Raw genomic sequence first — 17,847 nt, forward strand, 5'->3', positions numbered from 1 at the left:
AATTTGGAGATCGAGGGTTTTTCCAATTGAAGAAAACATTCTTAAAAAATTTAGGGTTTTCTAACCCATTTTAATTTTCTACAATTTCGTTATTAGCATGTTGTAATTATTTGTTGTTAAATGCATAATTTTTTTTTATCTCTATAAAATTATGACTTATGTAAAAATGGGGATTTGGGACAATCCACTGCCGCTCAAGGATCTCCTCATCTAGGATTCTTCACTTTGAACTTTTCAAAAGATTCAGACTTGTGTTGCATTAAATAAACATACCCATATCTTGAATAATCATCAGTAAAGATGATGAAATATTCAAAACCTCCCTTTGTATTGACATTCATCGAATCACAAAGGTCTGAATGTACAAGTTCTAGAGGTTCCTTGGCCCTGTGACCTTTTCCAGTAAAAGGTCTTTTAGTCATTTTGCCTTCAAGGCATGACTCGCACACAAGTAAAGATTTTTTTTAACTCGCTTAGAAGTCCATTCTTTACCAATCTCTTAATCCCACTGAGATTGATGTGACTAATCTTAGGTGCCAAAGTTGGACATTTTCTTTAAGAGAAATTTTAAGTCTTCTATGTTGAGTTATCGCAATTTTAAACATTTCAGTATTATGGAATGCCATAGTTGCTAATGGTCTTAGCATATTAAGGTTGTTTTCCAGTTTAGTAGAACAAATATCAATACCATTTTTAAAATAAAACACTTTATTTACAAGGAAGTTGATACAATAAGATTGTTCAAGTAAACATTTTACAGAAATTAAGTTCCTCATCAAACAAGGAACTACATATACATTTTCTAGTAAAATATATCATTTTGTAAAGCTAACTGGAGGCCTCCCACTGGCACAGTCGAGGCGACGTGCCAAGTTCCAACCCGCATCATCATCTCACCAACTTCTAGTTACTGCCAGGAACTAATTCCCTGAAATGAAGAACAAACCTGGTTAGTGGCGCCAAAATCTATAATCTAGGCATAATCATCATTCTCCACTAAATAGGTTTCCAAAACAAGTAAATCAAAATTACCTTGCTTGGCCTTCTTCTTTTTTTCCAAGTACTTGACATAGTTCCTCTTCCAATGTCCCTTCTAGTTGCAATGGAAACAGATTCCCTTTGCAACCTTGGCTTTTATGCCCTCTGGGCAATAGCTGGTAGGTTAGTTTTCCCCTTTCTACCTTCATTCTTCTTCCACTTTTTGGTGTCGGAGGAAGAAGGTACAGACTTTATCCCAGAGGTCGAACCTCTATGGAACTTCTTAGAGCTGAAGCAACATTTTCCTCACCCTTCCATTCCTTGCTTTTCATCAAGGATTGGAAGGTCTGTAGCTCGTTGAGCAAGGCGGTTAAGTTATAGTCAATCCTATTCAAAACAACGTTGCTCGGAAATGTAGGAAACTTTTAGGTAAAGATTCCAAAATGAAGCTAACTTGGTGACTTCATCAATGACAGACCCATTCATTTATGCCACGTTGAAGTGCACTATCATGTTGAGAACGTGTTCTCGAACAGATGTCCCTTCTTGTATACGGGCATTGAAGATGTGTTTGAGAGTGTCATACCTGAGTTGTGCAAACGGTTGTCTGAACATTCCCTTCAAGGACTCCATGATCTCACGAGCTGTGAGCATGGGCTCATGCTTCTTGGCCAAGACTTCGGAAAGGCTCACCAAGCTGTACGCTCGGCCCTTCTCGTTTGCTCATGTCCAACGCCCATATGCTTCTTGAACATTTCGAGCAACACTAAGATCTGGAATGGGAGGATAGTCCTCCATAAGGAAAAAAAACAAAGGTCATCGATGATAAGTATTGTGTTGATAGTGTTTTTCCATGAAGTGTAATTTTCAGCTGTTAGTTTGTCAGTAGCGAGTAGATTTAAGGTAGTGGACGTCATATTAATAAAAGATTGTTGAAACCATACAAATTATTTATTATTAGTCTATTTGCATTAAACCAACAAGACAACCAATCAATTTTAGCAAAATAGTCTAATGTACCCTACGTGACATCTATTTTGCAATGATGTTTCGGTGAGGCAGGACAAAAGTCACCGTAGGGTAATCAAGTACCTCTTCACTGAAATGAGACATTCTCAACTAATAGACAGAACAGCTCTTTGTTACTATCACTATTAGTTACCATTGTTCGGTCCAGAATTTGTTAAACTCGCTTAACAATTCTTGTAAGTGTAACCCTCCATTTTAGGTCTTAGAGTTCCGACCCAATGAGCCAATCATAGAGAAAAACCGATTGGGACATGAAACTAAAGCAACCTTATCCATTTCTGGAGGTTGAATAAAGCATCATGCAAAACTGCATCTTTTAGGGGGACACCCACAGTGCCACAAGGCCATGCATGAGGCTTTACTTCAAACTAATGAGAGAGACCGAGGGATGTGTTGTCTCACATCCTGCTCCCACTTACTATAAACACTCTCTCCATTCACCTTGATATTTATCTATACAAATGCCACCCGTAAGGGGACACCCATGGTGCCTCGAGACCGAGTATAGTTCTCACAATGTGAACTTTAAGGAGAAACGTGAAAAGGATGAAATGAAGTATCATATACCCCATTTTCCTTCTACTGAGCGTTTACCTAGGGTTAATTAACTTAGGAAAATCTAGCTACTGATTTTAACTAAGTGATTGTTTAATTTTCCCCAAAAAAAAAAAACATTTGTCTTTGGATAGTTAAACAATTTTGATTAAGGTCTATTAAATGCTTTAATAAACTTTAATCAAACTTGTATGCTTGTAACAAATCTATCTAATTCACCTTTTCAAGTAAGTTCCCAGGTAGAGGTGTTACGTTTCCATCAACTTAAATACCCCAACCTAGACAGAGATAGCCTTAAAAAAAAGGTCACTTATAGATACATTTGTTACAATATTTAATCTTTTAATTAACATCAATTTAATCCTATTAAATCGATTAGAAGATTAAACTTAAAATTTCAAATCTTATTAGAAAAGTGATCATAGGTCTATGTGAATCATGTTTTAAAACAATTTTAAAAGATGATTATAACCTAAGGTTTGTATGCAACTCTTAATTATAGATTTTAATTTCTAATTTCATTTTATTATAACAATTATAAACAAATGGAACAAATTAAAACATTACATTGCATGTTTTGACATACCTTAGTAAAATATAACAATTATAAATTATCTAAGGTAGTGTCATGCTTCATGCATTTTCATTTTATTACCAATGTATATAACATTTATATAATAAAGTAATGAAACATACAATAACATACATCCATACATACATTGAACCATAATATAAATGATGTATGGATATGCTATTAATACCTGCATGCATATATTATAACATTTATACTATATGATGCATGAGCTCCCGAGAAGAGCTATTATTCCTAGCTTAATTTGGAATCGTTATTGGATTGATGTGTTTAATTTCCTATTTTGTAGGTATCGAGCAACCAAGAGGTAGAACTGGCGATTTGGAGCCGATCGGGGTTAATTTGAAGCAATTTGGAGTGGATTTGAGCATCCGGACTTCAAAGGAGTTGAAATTACCAAATTGCCATCGAATACCATTGAGTAAAAGGCCATCAAGTATCATCAAGTAAATTTTCATCGAGTAATTGAGTGTCGAGTATTGAGTAAAGGATCATCATGCATCGAGTATCGAGTTTTTGACAGAATGCTCAGCGTTGCAACATTTTCTCTAACATTCGTGGCCTTTCTATTGAGCGTTGCAATGCTAATGCTGCAATGATTTCTATAAATACCTCCCTTCGTCTTTAAGTCAAAATATGTTGAATTTTGGAGGCCGAACTGATGGAGGCCAAAGTTAACCTTCATTATTCTTCCTTTCCCATCAGAATTTAGTGTTTTTAGGTTAGTTTTTCTTTTTGTTTTGGGTTGTAATCAACGGATTGGATGTGTATCTCAGATTTGTCTATGAATTAAGATGTAACTCCTATCTAATTTCTTTTGAGCAAGAGCCCTATGTTTAATTTCTTGAAGGTTTTCAAATTAATTTAACTGAATTGTTGTGAACTCTTTGGGATGATTTGATTGAATCTTAATGGAATTTTAATAAATTGATCTGACAAATTAGTTTATTGAAATTCTTGTTTGCAAAATCGTCATAGCCTATACATATATTGATTGATTTAGTTGCGATATTAGGATCACATGTGTAAAGTCTAGACTTTTTCTGACCAAATGCATGTATGTCCTAATATAATCTTTTTCAAATAAATCATGCTATAAGATATGGCTTTTCCGGCTTGTAATATGTCTTAACAATTGAACCATTTCATAATGCAATTCAATTTTAACTTTTATGTCGCTAAGAAGGAAGAGTTGTAAATTGAATTAGGGCTAATTTAGTTTAATATTGAATTTGGCTAATTGGACTATTAGATTTTCTAATAGGTTGAGGGGTTGACAGATTCAGTGTAATTAATTGATGCCTAATGAAAGAAATTGCACAGGAAACTCTCTCTTGCTCTAGAAATTAGATAGACTCCTATTCTAGATTACATTTACCTTTTTATTTTTAATTTCATGCATATTTCTCTTCCACACAAAATCCCCTCATTTACCGCTCTAGTTAGAAAATTAACTTAACGAATCAAATCACGCTTCCCTACGGATCGACTTACCACTATTACTACATTTCAGTAGTGATAGGAGTAATTCTGTAAATACAAATTTTCTCTTGTTTCGGTTTGGAGTCGAATTAACGACATCGGTTCCCGAGCCGAACAATGCTTGAGCATGCTATATTAAATAAATCATGCATTTACATATATTATAACACTTATAATATAAATGATGTATGAAATAAATGCATAACTTATGGTGGGATTTAATACTATATAACATACAATATGACATATAATAATAAAATTAAATCATACATCACATGCATAATTAATAACAAAAATTATTGGATCAAGATTGGACAATAAATAATTAATTAAATTAATGTAACACCTATATTAATTTAGTTAACCAAAACTACTAACTATTACAAGAATAATTATCAGCCAGTTCAAAAAAAGCGAACCGAGCCTTGAACAGCTCGAACCAGACCAACTAGCCATCGAACCATCCTTAAACCACTCGAACCAAGCAAACTAGACCTAAACTAGCTTCAAATCGAACCGAACTGCATGTGAACCTGCGCTTCTCTAGTTTCTCAGAGCGTCACGATGCTACGGTGAAAAAACTCCGTCCATCACACGTAGCATCGCGATGCTACAAAGAAAAAACTCTATCCACCGCTTGTACTGTCGTGACGCTAGGGCACAACGTCGCGATGCTACTGTATAGTCGCCTACTGTACATATTCGATCTTTTTCAAAATTTCATCGTTTTTCATCTCGTATTCTCCAAAATCGCACAGAAAAGGCCACAGACAACTCAAGGACTTTGAATTATAAACTCTATTGCAAATTAATGGCCCAAAACATGGGCCTTTACATACAAAAAAGTAAAACAAAGCAATAAAGTAAACAATGCCAATCCCAAAAAAATATCCAATAATTTAAAAAATCCATCAAGAACACTCATCACATGAAGAAATTTAGATCCCATAAAAAACTAAAAAAAAAATGTTCCAAAATTTTGGAAAAAAATTGCGCCATCGACGCCACTCTAATACCAATTGAAGGATCTCTTCGAAGGGTCCGCAGCGAAAGCGTATCGTCCCAATTTTCAATATTTTACAGAAAATTAATTTTACAGTAAACAAAACAACAATTATATATATAAGAAGACAATATAATGATGGAATGAACAAATGCACAGCAGAAGAAATAAAGGATCTAAAGTACTCTAATTAGGTTAATTTAAACAATAAGCATGCAAAAAAAAAAAAAAAGTCAAAGGGAGAAAATAATACAATCTTTGTAGACTTTTAATCTTCTCTAAAAGCTCCAATCTCCTCATGAACGGTTCGTAGACCACTATGAGAGTCTTTCTGACTATTCTCCGGACTTAGAACGGGATGGTGGGATCCGATGAGTGACTAATTTGGAGATGAATAGGTTAAGATTTGAGAGAGATTTAGGCCTAAGATTTTTCTCAAAAATCTCATAAATCTCCACTTTGCCAAGAAGAACCAAATATCATAGAACTCTTCCACTTATAGGCCATTTCATGCATGACATGTAATTTTGAGTTTGATGAGAATTTGACTCTAAAAAAACCACTAACTCAAAGTGGGATTAAGTGGGTCAAGTGTCTTGAAATGAAGACAACATTTAGCAATTCAATAGTTAGAATTTCTCACTCACAAATGTTGAATCTTTCTACTAACTTGGTCAAAATTTTGACTCTCAAAGTAAAAAATCAACAATTTTACTTCCATTGCATTTTTGACGTAGTCAACAATTTGACTTTTAATACAATTTTGACCAATTCCATTTAATTTCAAAATTAATTCTAATAATCAATTTTAAAATTAAATTAATTTTAAATAATTAATTAAATAATTTAATTAATTTAATATAAAATCCAACACTAATCCCAATTTATATGAATCCCTATTCATAATCTTGGTATTTAAATATGATCTGAATATCTCCTATTTTCTCTCTCTTTAAGTTTAATTCACAATTAAACATTAAGTTAAATATATCATATATATTTAACGTTTTGCTCCAAAAATTGAATTTGAACACTTCAAATTCGTTCGTCACACTGTTTTAAGGTTTAGTCTGATATGAGCAAGTAAGGGAACCTCATGGACCTATAGATCCTGGGCTACAACGATCTGCGATTAACCGACTAAACTCTTTAACCTAATTAACCACCATTCGTTAACTATCGAGTCACTCCACTAAAGCCCAGTAGTTCCCTTCACTGTAGATATATTATGTTCACTCGATATAATCATGATTAGTAAGTTAACCCTTCACAGGTTGTTCGTAATAACGACTGGGTCAAAAGTTGTTTAACCCTCGAGATTACATCTTGTCCCTTAAGTCCCACTGATACTTTAATGAACAATTTGTTTGTGATCCAATCACTAAACCGAGTCTCTCAAGTCCAATGAGAGGGTGGGGCCCTTGTGCAAGACCCAGAGTGAGCACTTGAGGGAACAATCTCTCTACTATCCCTAAAAGCGGGTAGGAGCGAATTCTGTCTTGCACTTTATATCCCTAGCTATCTACCTGATCTTACCCCTGAAATGGAAGGCTTATTAAGTCGGTGCTGTTGAGCCAACCCTCATGAAAATCTAAAGATAATCCCAAATAAACAGGAGTTCATAGTTAGCTCAGGATTAAGGTCAAGTTACCTAGGTCATCGCTTTTAAATAATCAGTCTTAAACAGCAAACAACATTATAAAATAAGAGTGATTTAATTCTTGGTTTAATCTTATGCAAACTCATTGTATAGGACGCCTCTGCTCCTCATGTCAATACATGAACGAATCAGGATTACTTCGTTTGTGCCACTTTACAACAAATTGTAACTGAAGGAACTCTTATATAAGAGTACCTCTGAGCGGAAGTGGATCGTTCCAAACTCATTGTGACAGAATTAATGCATTCACAATCTAACAGAATAGATATGCATTTATATAACTAATTACAGGCATGCTTTGAACAACTAAATAACAAGAGAACGAAATACGTACCAGTTGAAGAACTCTTTTTCACCAAAATCTCGCTCTCGAATAGGACTGCTCCTCTCGCTCTCGCTGGAACGTCCAAGCAATTGTTCACGAAATCACTGGTCGTCTACCCACAAACGGCCTACACACGAATACAACAATAGGGATGACACCACCACTTAGAACCCTCAGTATTCTCGGTGTGAGAATCCAGGAGGTGTGGGCTCTGTTGGATTTGGTAGAGGTAAGGAGAAAAGGAAGATCGTATACCACGACCAAACAAGTGGGAGAAAGCTGATGTCTATCGTATACACGATGCTTGATCGTTTAGAAAGCGGTACACAATCGTTTAGTAAAAAGGCTACGATCGTATAGACGATCATTTAGTAAAAGCTCGGGCGCGTGATCATTTATGAAAGAGCTAGACGATCGTTTAGCAAAAACCTATGCGATCGTTTAGAAAGATGCGCACGTGTATACGATCGTGTAGAAACTTTGAGTTATCGTGTAGGCTCTCAGTTTGTTATCCAATAGCAGTATACAACTCGTGAGTGAATTCTCTGATATCTTGAAAAATGAAAACGATTTTCATTTTATTCTTCAGTTATGAAAACTGAATGAAACCTCCCACTATCAGACGGTTACGAAGAAAATGGCAGCACAATTATCCTATAATTGTCCAATTAAAAATAATAAATATAATCATATTATATTCACTAACCTGCGGTTTAATATATTATATAAACCATATTCTTTTCTCTTCCACTAGATATAAATCGATTTATATCATTTTCCTCTAAATAATGTATCTCATACATAATATTAATCATACCATATATAATTAACCAGTTCAATCATATCATATATAATCGAACTCCCTCTTGTCAATTTGAACACTTCAAACTGACCCAAAAACTTATTCTCAACTTGAATCCATTGAGCTACCAAGGGGACCTTATGTACCTATGGTTCGAAGCTCCAACGGTACGTGAATAGCTGACTAAACTCTTTAGCCACGAGATCCACCATCCGTTAATTGCCAAGCATTCCACTAAAGACTGACAGTTGAACTCTTCTTACCACATATATATTTCTTTGTCCATCAGTATAACCAATCAATAGTACGATAATCCTTCATAGATGCTCGTAAGTACAGTTGTACTAATTTACCATTTTGTCCTTGTAGTTACATCTAACTTCTTAAGTACTATTGATCCCTTTAATGAACAATATAACATAGACCTACTATGTGTGGAAACCTCTCGAGCCATGAGAAGATGTGTGATGCCACATCGTTCAAGCCCCGAGATCAACCCTTAAGGGAGGAATCTATCTACTTGCCCCTGCTTCAGGGAAGGAGTAAATTCCATCTTGTGTAGCTGAGTTCCCAACTCCCAAATCAGTTGAATCCCCAAAGTGGTAGGTTTGAGTTGGCGATCTGGCCACTGGCACCCATGCAAATTAAAAGACCGCTCTCAAAGGCAGGAGTTCCCAACTCACTAAGGATTGAGGTCATGTTACCTATGGTCACCCTAGTGAAGTGAAGTCTCTGTCATGAATGGCATTATATAATGAGACGTTAACATTTCGTGGTCAGGTCTTATACAAAATCTTTATATAGAACGCCCCTGCTCGCATGTCCTTAGATGAATGATCGGGATCAGACCATCTGTAACAAGTCACAACATTTGTAACTATTCTACAAAGCAGGCCATATCAGCAGCGTTACCAGGATAAGGTTTCCCTCCTATATCCATATACTACAGACCTTTTTGGTTATCACTTAAGACATGATCCACCTGTATGTCTCCACATACATGCTTAAGTTACAAGCGATGGATTTTAGTTCATTGGTTTGTGGTAAAGCAAATAAAACATCCAATGTTCATAGACAATAAGTGAAGAAAATATCATATATTATACACCACAAGCGTTTGTTCAAAACTGTGTTTACAAACTATAGGACACGAGAGTTTTGGGCATCATCCCCAATAATCTCCCACTTGTCCTAAAGCGAGTAGGGTGTACATACAACTAGTACAAAACAATAAAATAGGGCACTAAGGCCCAATACAATAAATATCTCCAACTTGACTTAGTCCAGCTGCAGGCGGTCCCTTAGACCCATGCTCTGAAGGTGACCCTTAAACACTCTAACCGTGAGAGCCTTCGTAAACAAGTCAGTAACGTTGTGCTCCGAAGCAATCTTCATGACTATCACGTCCCCTCGATGCACTATCTCGCAGATGAGATGATACTTCTGTAACTCCTGGGCTCCTTGGAGTTCGCTATAGAACCACTATTGTCATAATAGAGAGCGATGAGCCTAGACATGTCTAGAACAACTTACAGCTCTGTTAGGAACTTCTTTATCCAAACGACCTCCTTAGCAGCTTCACAAGCCACTACGTACTCGGTCTTCATTGTGCAGTCTGCGATGCACCCCTACTTAATGCTTCGCCACACTACTTCTCTTCCATTAAGAGTAAAAACTTACCCTGTAGTGGACTTCCAAGAGTTCTTATCAATTTAAAAGTCAGAATCCGTGTATTTATTAAGGATCAAATTCCTAGTTCCATACACGAGCATGTAGTCCCTCGTTCTCCGGTTATTAACTGCGGTCCAGTAACCCTGGCCTGGGTTAGACTGATACCTACTGACTATTCCCACAGCATAGCAGATGTCTTGTCTAGTACAGAGCATCACATACATCAAACTGCCAACGGCAGATGCATATGGGATCCGTCTCATCTCCTCAACCTCTTAAGGCATCTTAGGACACATTTCCTTAGACATTCATGCCTGAATGGAAGTAGGCCCCTTTTGGAGTTCCGCATCGAATACCTGAGTAACATCTTGTCAATGTACGATGCTTGAGACAGCGGTAGCACTTTGTTCTTATGATCCTGAAAGATCTGTATACCCAGAACAAACTGAGCCTCTCCCAAATCTTTCATTTGGAATTGGGTCGCTAACGAGTTCTTAATTGCAGTTAGTAGGATATTGATAACTTGTAGAAATACAAGTTATTGTGGCTCAAAAGTTGGAACAATTAGGGTCTTTAATGATAAAATCTCATAATTTTTAGAAGAAACGCATGGAATTACTCGAACACTATCAAACTCATGCAAAAGAATGTTTATTGCTAAAATACTGCGGCACTAACTCATGATATTGCAGGATCTCAACAAAAGTATAATGCATGATTAAGAAAAGTGTCGCAGGCAAAGTCTAATGCATGGGGCATGCGTCAGAGTGATTCAACGCAAGGAAGATTTATTGATTCAGGCTGTTTGTGTCAAATCACCACTTGCAAGCATGGGCATCTATAACGGGCGGCGTCTGAAAAGCATCTGAGTGTCAAGCGACTGATCAGAGTATGGAATTTAATGCTGCCTATCATCAAGTTGGAGAAGATCGATGCCTATAAATAGAAGAAATCCCACCGGATGAAAGAGCTTAGCTTAGTTTAGAATCTTAGATCTTTTAGCACTACATAATTCTGTAATTCTGAGATAGTAGAGCTGTGCTGTGGTGTCGAGAAGAACAAGATGGAAGAGAACCACCACCATCGCCGATCAAGGAGCGGAGGAAGCTAAGCTCGAGAGAGACATTTCTTCTAATTCTTCCACAAATGGTTGTACACGACTAGAATTGAGCCAAAGAGGACAAGAGATTGTACTCTGCGGCTTCACTCCTTTCATTCCATCTTATTTATCGTTTTCATCTCCTCGTTTGATTAAGTGTTGGTTTTGTAAAAACATCTAGTTTCTTTATAATCCACATATTTGATCTCTTATACTTTTCCATTGTTTACTTCTTGTTTATGTTGGATGCATCTATAACTTCATGAAAAATTCCACTTCGAACGCTTAAGCCAACTAAATCAATTGGTAAAAGCAGCTTTAGCTTAAATTATTCGAGAGAATAAGTAAGCCAACATCAAGTTACAAACGCCTAGTATATCTAGAGATAGATGCACTTGTGTTTTATTGCATCTTGTGTTTGACGTATACATCCTAGAGATAAGTATTGTATGATATTCGCATTGAGAAGTGCCAAATAGATTCTAACTCATAAACAGAGATAAACAAGTCATCTCATTCGCATCATATTCTTGTTCATGTACATCTAACTTAGATCAATGCATATCACATGCATTACACTCCACTTTCACACGACCCATCATTCTCTACTCGACCCTTTTGTCTATTCTTGCACACATACACAGCAGCTTAGTGTAAATAACTAATTTTTACATACACTTAGGTTAGTTCTACAACAGTTACAATGCAAGGCCTACGTTAGCTTTAATCTGAATCCCTAAGTTTGACCCTGGACTTACCAAGAACCTGAAATGGATTTATACTTGGATCTGAGTCAGGAAAACTTGAACGTCTATAGAGGAGTGTCATGTTGCACATCACTAACGCATCAACGGGTCATTAATGCATTATAAATGCATCAATGCATCATTCAAATTTGCACTTATTTTTCCAATTACTTTATACAATACACTCCTAAGCTCGAATCACAAAATCAACGAACAAGTTTTTGGCACCGTTGCCGAGGATTCAGCAACAAAACTAACAAAAAATTTTGCTTGTATCTTTTGGAGGAAAACTTCAGCTAAGGGAGTATTACGAGCTAAGCCGAATCTTGTAAATGTTTATGAGCAGGGAAAGCACCCCTGAACTTGTATACGACCCCGAAGTTGAAAAGACCTTCCGACGAAGAAATCAATCTAATCGTCGCCGTAGGTTAAGGAAACAACTACTCAGAAAATAGACTAGGCAACAACAAATGGCAGACGAACAAGCGAATCATAACTTAGCTCAACAGCTAGCCCACGCTGCGCAAAATCCTATCATAATGGCAAACAGTAGTACGCGTCCCATGCGGAAGTATGCATCTCCTGGGTTGTATGATTTCTCACCGGGGATCATATATCCAATGCCAGATGGGACAAGATTTGAGATGAAATCTGTGATGTTACAAATGCTCTGAACAGCTGGACAATTTGGGGGTGCTTAGGGAGAAGACCTTCACGCCCACATGAAACGTTTCTTGGAGACGTGCAACTCGTTTGTGATTCCTGGAATCACTTCAGAAGCTATTAGGCTATCTTTATTCCCATATTCTCTGTGTGATGATGCAAAGCAATGGGTAAGTTCTTTGGAGCCTGGAGAGATCACGACCTAGGAAAAGTTAGTGGAGAAATTCATGCATAAATACTTCCCACCCACCACAAACGCAAGGAGGCGGAAAGAGATCATGAACTTCGAACAGGAAGAAGCTGAAACCTTGAGTGCCACATGGGAGCATTTTAAAGGATTAATCAAGAATTGCCCCAATCATGGATTACCGTTAACCATCCAGATGGAAACTTTCTATGGCGAATTAAACAGAGCGTCTCAAATGGCAGCCGATGTAGCTACAGCTGGTGGTATCATGGATAAATATTATAATGAAGCTAAGGAAATACTGGACCGTATAGCCAAGTATAATATGGAATGGGTGGAAAAAACTTACGACGCAAGAGCAGAAAGGAAGAGGCGATCTCAGAATGGGAATGCTATTGACTCTAACGCAATAGCCACGCTCTTTGCATAAGTGGCTACTATGACAAACCTTTTACAGAATATGTCACTAGGGAACGTATCAAACCCACAAAAGGTAAATTAGGTAGAAACATTTGTACAGCACATGGTTAGCTGTGTGGGCTGTGGAGATCCCCATTCCTACTCTGATTGCCCACAAAATCTGCAATCAGTATGCTTTATTAAAAATAACCCATTCTCACACACATATAATCCCGGATGGAGGAACCATCCAAATTTCTCTTGGGCAGGTAATCAATAGAAGCCACACCACTCAGGAGTAAACCAGCAGTAGAGGCAAGGACCGCTGCCTGGATTCCAGCTAATGCAGCAGCCGCACCAACAACCCTTTAATAGAGGAGGTCATGCATCGAGTTCAACATCTCCGCTTGAAAACCTCTTAAAGGAGTATATCGCCCAGAACAACGCATTGCTAAAAAGCCAGACGTCTTTCATCAGAACTTTGTAGATACAAGTGGGGCAGATTGCGAGTGAGTTGAAGAATCGGCAGCCTGGAGTCTTGCTCAGCAACATGTAAACCCCAGGGAATACCAAAGGGGCAGTAGAATTAACGCGGTAGGATGGCACAAATACGTTCAAGGTAAATGGGCAAGGAGTGAAGCCCTACTTTGAAGATGGTGTAGAACAATAAAAGTCATCCCTCGTATTACGGGAAGCTAACTGAGGCTTGCGTCGAAGCATCCCTGCATTCACATCGACACATATTCCAGTGACACTTCTTCTATCTTCATTTCTTTTGCATTATGTATTTTATCACTGCGTTTGTGTTTACTCATTGTTTGCTTGTCTTTGCATTACGTTTTAAGTTGATTGATGAATGTTATTACTTTCTTATTTAAGAGTTTTATTTAATTTTGAAAAAAAAAATGTGTACAACCGGAAGAAGCTTAGGATGGGAATAAAACTGACGTGTTGGACTTAAGCCAACGCATGGCCCAAACCAAAAGGACGCATCTTGAAAACACAAAACACTCGATTGCCTAAAAACCCTAGGCACGTCTTTTAGTCTTCTTAATAAATGAGGATGTCAGGCGCCACCTGACGTCACCATCCTCTCTCCCCAGACCTATAAAATGCAACCCTTCGACAGCCTTTTCTTCTTCCACCTCCTTCAAATCCTACTTCGAAAAAAGAAAAAAAAAAACCCTAGCTCCCGAACTTCACCGTCCCTTCGATCAAGTACGCTACGCCGGTCAGCCTTCAGCAACAATGTCTTTAGCATTCGACAACCAAAACCAGTCACTGAGCTACGGAGGCACATCGCTAGTAAGTTCCTTCTCATCTTCTTCTATTTCAATGTCGCCCCCTCCAAACCCTCGCCAAACCTCAAAAACCCCGACCAAGCCTTCACACGATAGGCATTCCTCCACATTCCAGCGACCATTTTGGTCGAAACCCATTGAAACCACCATAAATCCGAAAATCTCTAAAACCCATAAAAACCTAAAACCACCGCAAAACCTAAACCTAAAACTCCTACCAAACCAAGGCGGCAGCGCCCTTCTTCCTCTGCAGCTGTCGAGAAACCCTACACAAAGCCCACCCTACCACCGTTTATTCCAAATATTACGCCGGTGGGTGTGACGCATGACCCTATTCCCGCTTATCTCCACACTGCACCATCGCCCACAGTGCATCCACTTTCCTCATTATCCATCCAACCCTTAGCCACCATTTACCCCATTGAAGCAGAAGGAGCTAGCCAACCCCTTCTGCCGCATTCGCCCATTATCATTTCATCTCCCGGATCGCCGCAAACCCCATCTGGCACCCCACCAATCACTCCCCCTAGGCCCAGCTCTAATAGTCCTGCGTTAGAGTGAAATAGCACGGAACTTGCGAAATTGGCTCGAAGAGACGAGCAAGAAGTTTTCGGAGCGATTTTGGTAAGTTTGTATCAGGGCCAAGTAGAAGAGGAACAAGTGATGCGTCCTGACCTAGCCGACGCATCACTTGAAATCGATGAAGCAGAACGTTATGCGATAATGCTTGAAATAGAGTTGGAAGAAGAAGAAGAAGAAGAAAGAGAAGGGGAAGTTGGCCCAGATGCGTCGCAACCTCGCTAATCTGACCCGGATGAAGGGCCATCGAAAGAAAAGAGAATGATGAGAAAAAGGAAATTAATTTTAGAGGATGAAGAAGAATATTGATGACATGCTGAAATGCATGTCATCTTAGGCCTTTTACTTAGAATTATGAAGGTAGTTAAGCAGAATATGCGTCAATCATGATAGGAATTCATGAGAAAATGAGCTTGTGTCGATCAGCATGTTGAATCACAGCTAACCCATTATTTTGCATTATTATGCGTTCAATGTTCTATTTTTGTAGCTAAAACAGGAAATGGATGCAAAGGCGGATATCGGACCACCGTACAGATGATTGCATGCGGAGAAACACTCCATCGCAAGGCCGAACACATCGATCAATGCATGGATGTTGTGGTAATCAGCCGTATGTGTCCATCACATGGAAGTTGCACTCGCCTAGTGATTGTGGTCATCGTGTAGAGTTGCAGTATTAAGCGAATGTGGTCATTGAATGATTGCAGCTACGCGACAATGCATACTAATGGGATCAACGCAAGGTTGGTGGAATGGATGCATCAATGCATCTACCTTGAGAAAAACCAGAAGATAATGCCGACATTTCACCTACAACGCCATTCGTAGTAGAGGTTCAGAAAGGACTAACGTGCAGAATGTCAGACTCAGAGCAGTTCAATTAATGCTGTCGCTGACCCAAGCTGTATAAATAGAAGCCGATGAGTAGAAATTCAAGTTATTCGAGGATGATTCTTGTGATTCGAGGATTTTCCCCGTGATCCAAACAAACTGTGTGAGAAGATGGCTAAAAGTTCTTCACCTCCTTCATCCATTCCGAGTGACGACTGGAGCTAGGTCTCGAGAGAGTCAGCTCCTCCGCCCATCCATGGCACCATCAGCAGCCTTGACGCACATTTGCTGGAAGCAAGCCTTTGCTTCTAGCTGGTCATTTCATTTACCTTTCTTTTCTCATATTGTATTGTATGACATTTTGTGATTAAGGAATTAATACAATTTGTTTTCAATGCTTGGGTATTGCATACTGAGTCATGTGGATTAGGGATATGAAGCATGTAGCAACCCACCGAGAGGTGTGTGTTGCACGAGTGTGTGAGTAACCTTATTTGCTTAGTGTGAAGCTGCAGCAACACCTGTCTATAGGCTAACGCATTACTTGTCTATGAGTAAAGTCAACAGCAATCAACTACCCGAGAGGGTAAGTGGTTGGTCGCATTAAGCAATGTATGCATTGTTCACTAGGGATAGTAACAATCTTAGGTCAGCAAAGTTCATGCGGTTACCTTGTCCTATGAGCACTTCATTCATCATTTAGGCATACTTGGGAAAGTAGTCTAAAACACAAATCTAAGACTCGAGAGAGCGGAATGGAACGCATAGGCAAGAATGAGGATCTTAGAGATAAGCTCTGTTTGCTTCACACAGCGTATGCGCCCTACATAATGGATTTTCATGCATCCAGGAAGTAGGATAAGGGGTTATGTGGCAGCTACACTCATGCGGTGAGAGCTAGTGACCTGGTTATGGAGGTCTAGGCAGGCATAGGCTTTTCGGCAATATCGCAGATACACCGCATACGTCCTAGAGTTAGGTTCACGTGTGTGTAGCATGATTGCATGGTTTGCGTTGACTAAGGTTACCTTGCGGTCACCCTTAAGGGTTGCAATGAATCATCTCTGTATTTTATCTATTTTCCCATACATTTATTTCATGTCAAGCATTTTCGTTTCTCGACCTCTAATGCATATTCTCATTACGTTGTCTGTTAGATAGGAGTGGAAGTAGGATTAACTTAGCAACCTCCCTTCCATTCTTTTATTTAAACCGCCTCATGCACATTACCGCATACATATAGCTACAAGTCCCTGTGTTCGATCTTGAATTACTCAAGAAACTTGCGTTCGCGTTATACTTAGCGTGAGCGCAAGAAAACTTGTGACAAGACGCATGGTCATCACATACATCCGTTAACGCATTATCATTCTAATGCATGAACATCGACGAATGACTATCAACGCATATCTTAGGAACATGCATCGCATACTGCGTCCAAGGGATTTTAGTTGTTAAATAATTTGACTTCTAATTTCTCGTCACCAATTTTTTGGCACTGTTGTCGGGGACTTGGCAGCTAAATGTGTGTTAAGTTTTGTGTCTCTACAAGCAAACTTTTTATCTTGGGAGTATTGCAGCTTGTGCGACCAGGTTGCAAACAATATTGAAGTGTAGGCGATGCACCGAAAGTCGGTATTAACCCCAAGGTAGAAGGGCAATCAGTCGCAAAAGAGCTTAAGGTAGTTCTAAGCTCATGGTGGCCAACATGCGCCCAACAATTGCCGGAAGTTCCAATGGTCAGGGCATGATCCTTGACTCAAGCAGTTGAGAACCATCTCATGCATGGAAGACTCCTTGCAGTAACAACACTCCTATTTTTCAAGGGATGACTTCTACTCTATCTTTACTTTGGTTTCTTAGTATAGGTTATTTTCTTTTTCATTGTTATTTTAGATATATGGCTACTTCCTTGGTTGTGGTACGTTTTCTTTTGTAGGTG

At 38.5% G+C, this 17,847-nt stretch overlaps 1 non-coding gene across 1 annotated transcript; it reads right to left on the reverse strand.

Annotated features, from left to right (window-relative positions):
- Positions 1-12,868: 12,868 nt before the first annotated feature.
- LOC150032179 (small nucleolar RNA R71) lies at positions 12,869-12,972 on the reverse strand. Its single transcript, XR_016525660.1, has one exon. It is a non-coding gene; the product is annotated as a small nucleolar RNA R71 (small nucleolar RNA).
- Positions 12,973-17,847: the final 4,875 nt, after the last annotated feature.

This window comes from Benincasa hispida, chromosome 12 (assembly GCF_027475165.1).
Source record: "Benincasa hispida cultivar pf3 chromosome 12, pf3_genome.v1.1, whole genome shotgun sequence".
Classification (NCBI taxonomy): Eukaryota; Viridiplantae; Streptophyta; class Magnoliopsida; order Cucurbitales; family Cucurbitaceae; genus Benincasa; species Benincasa hispida.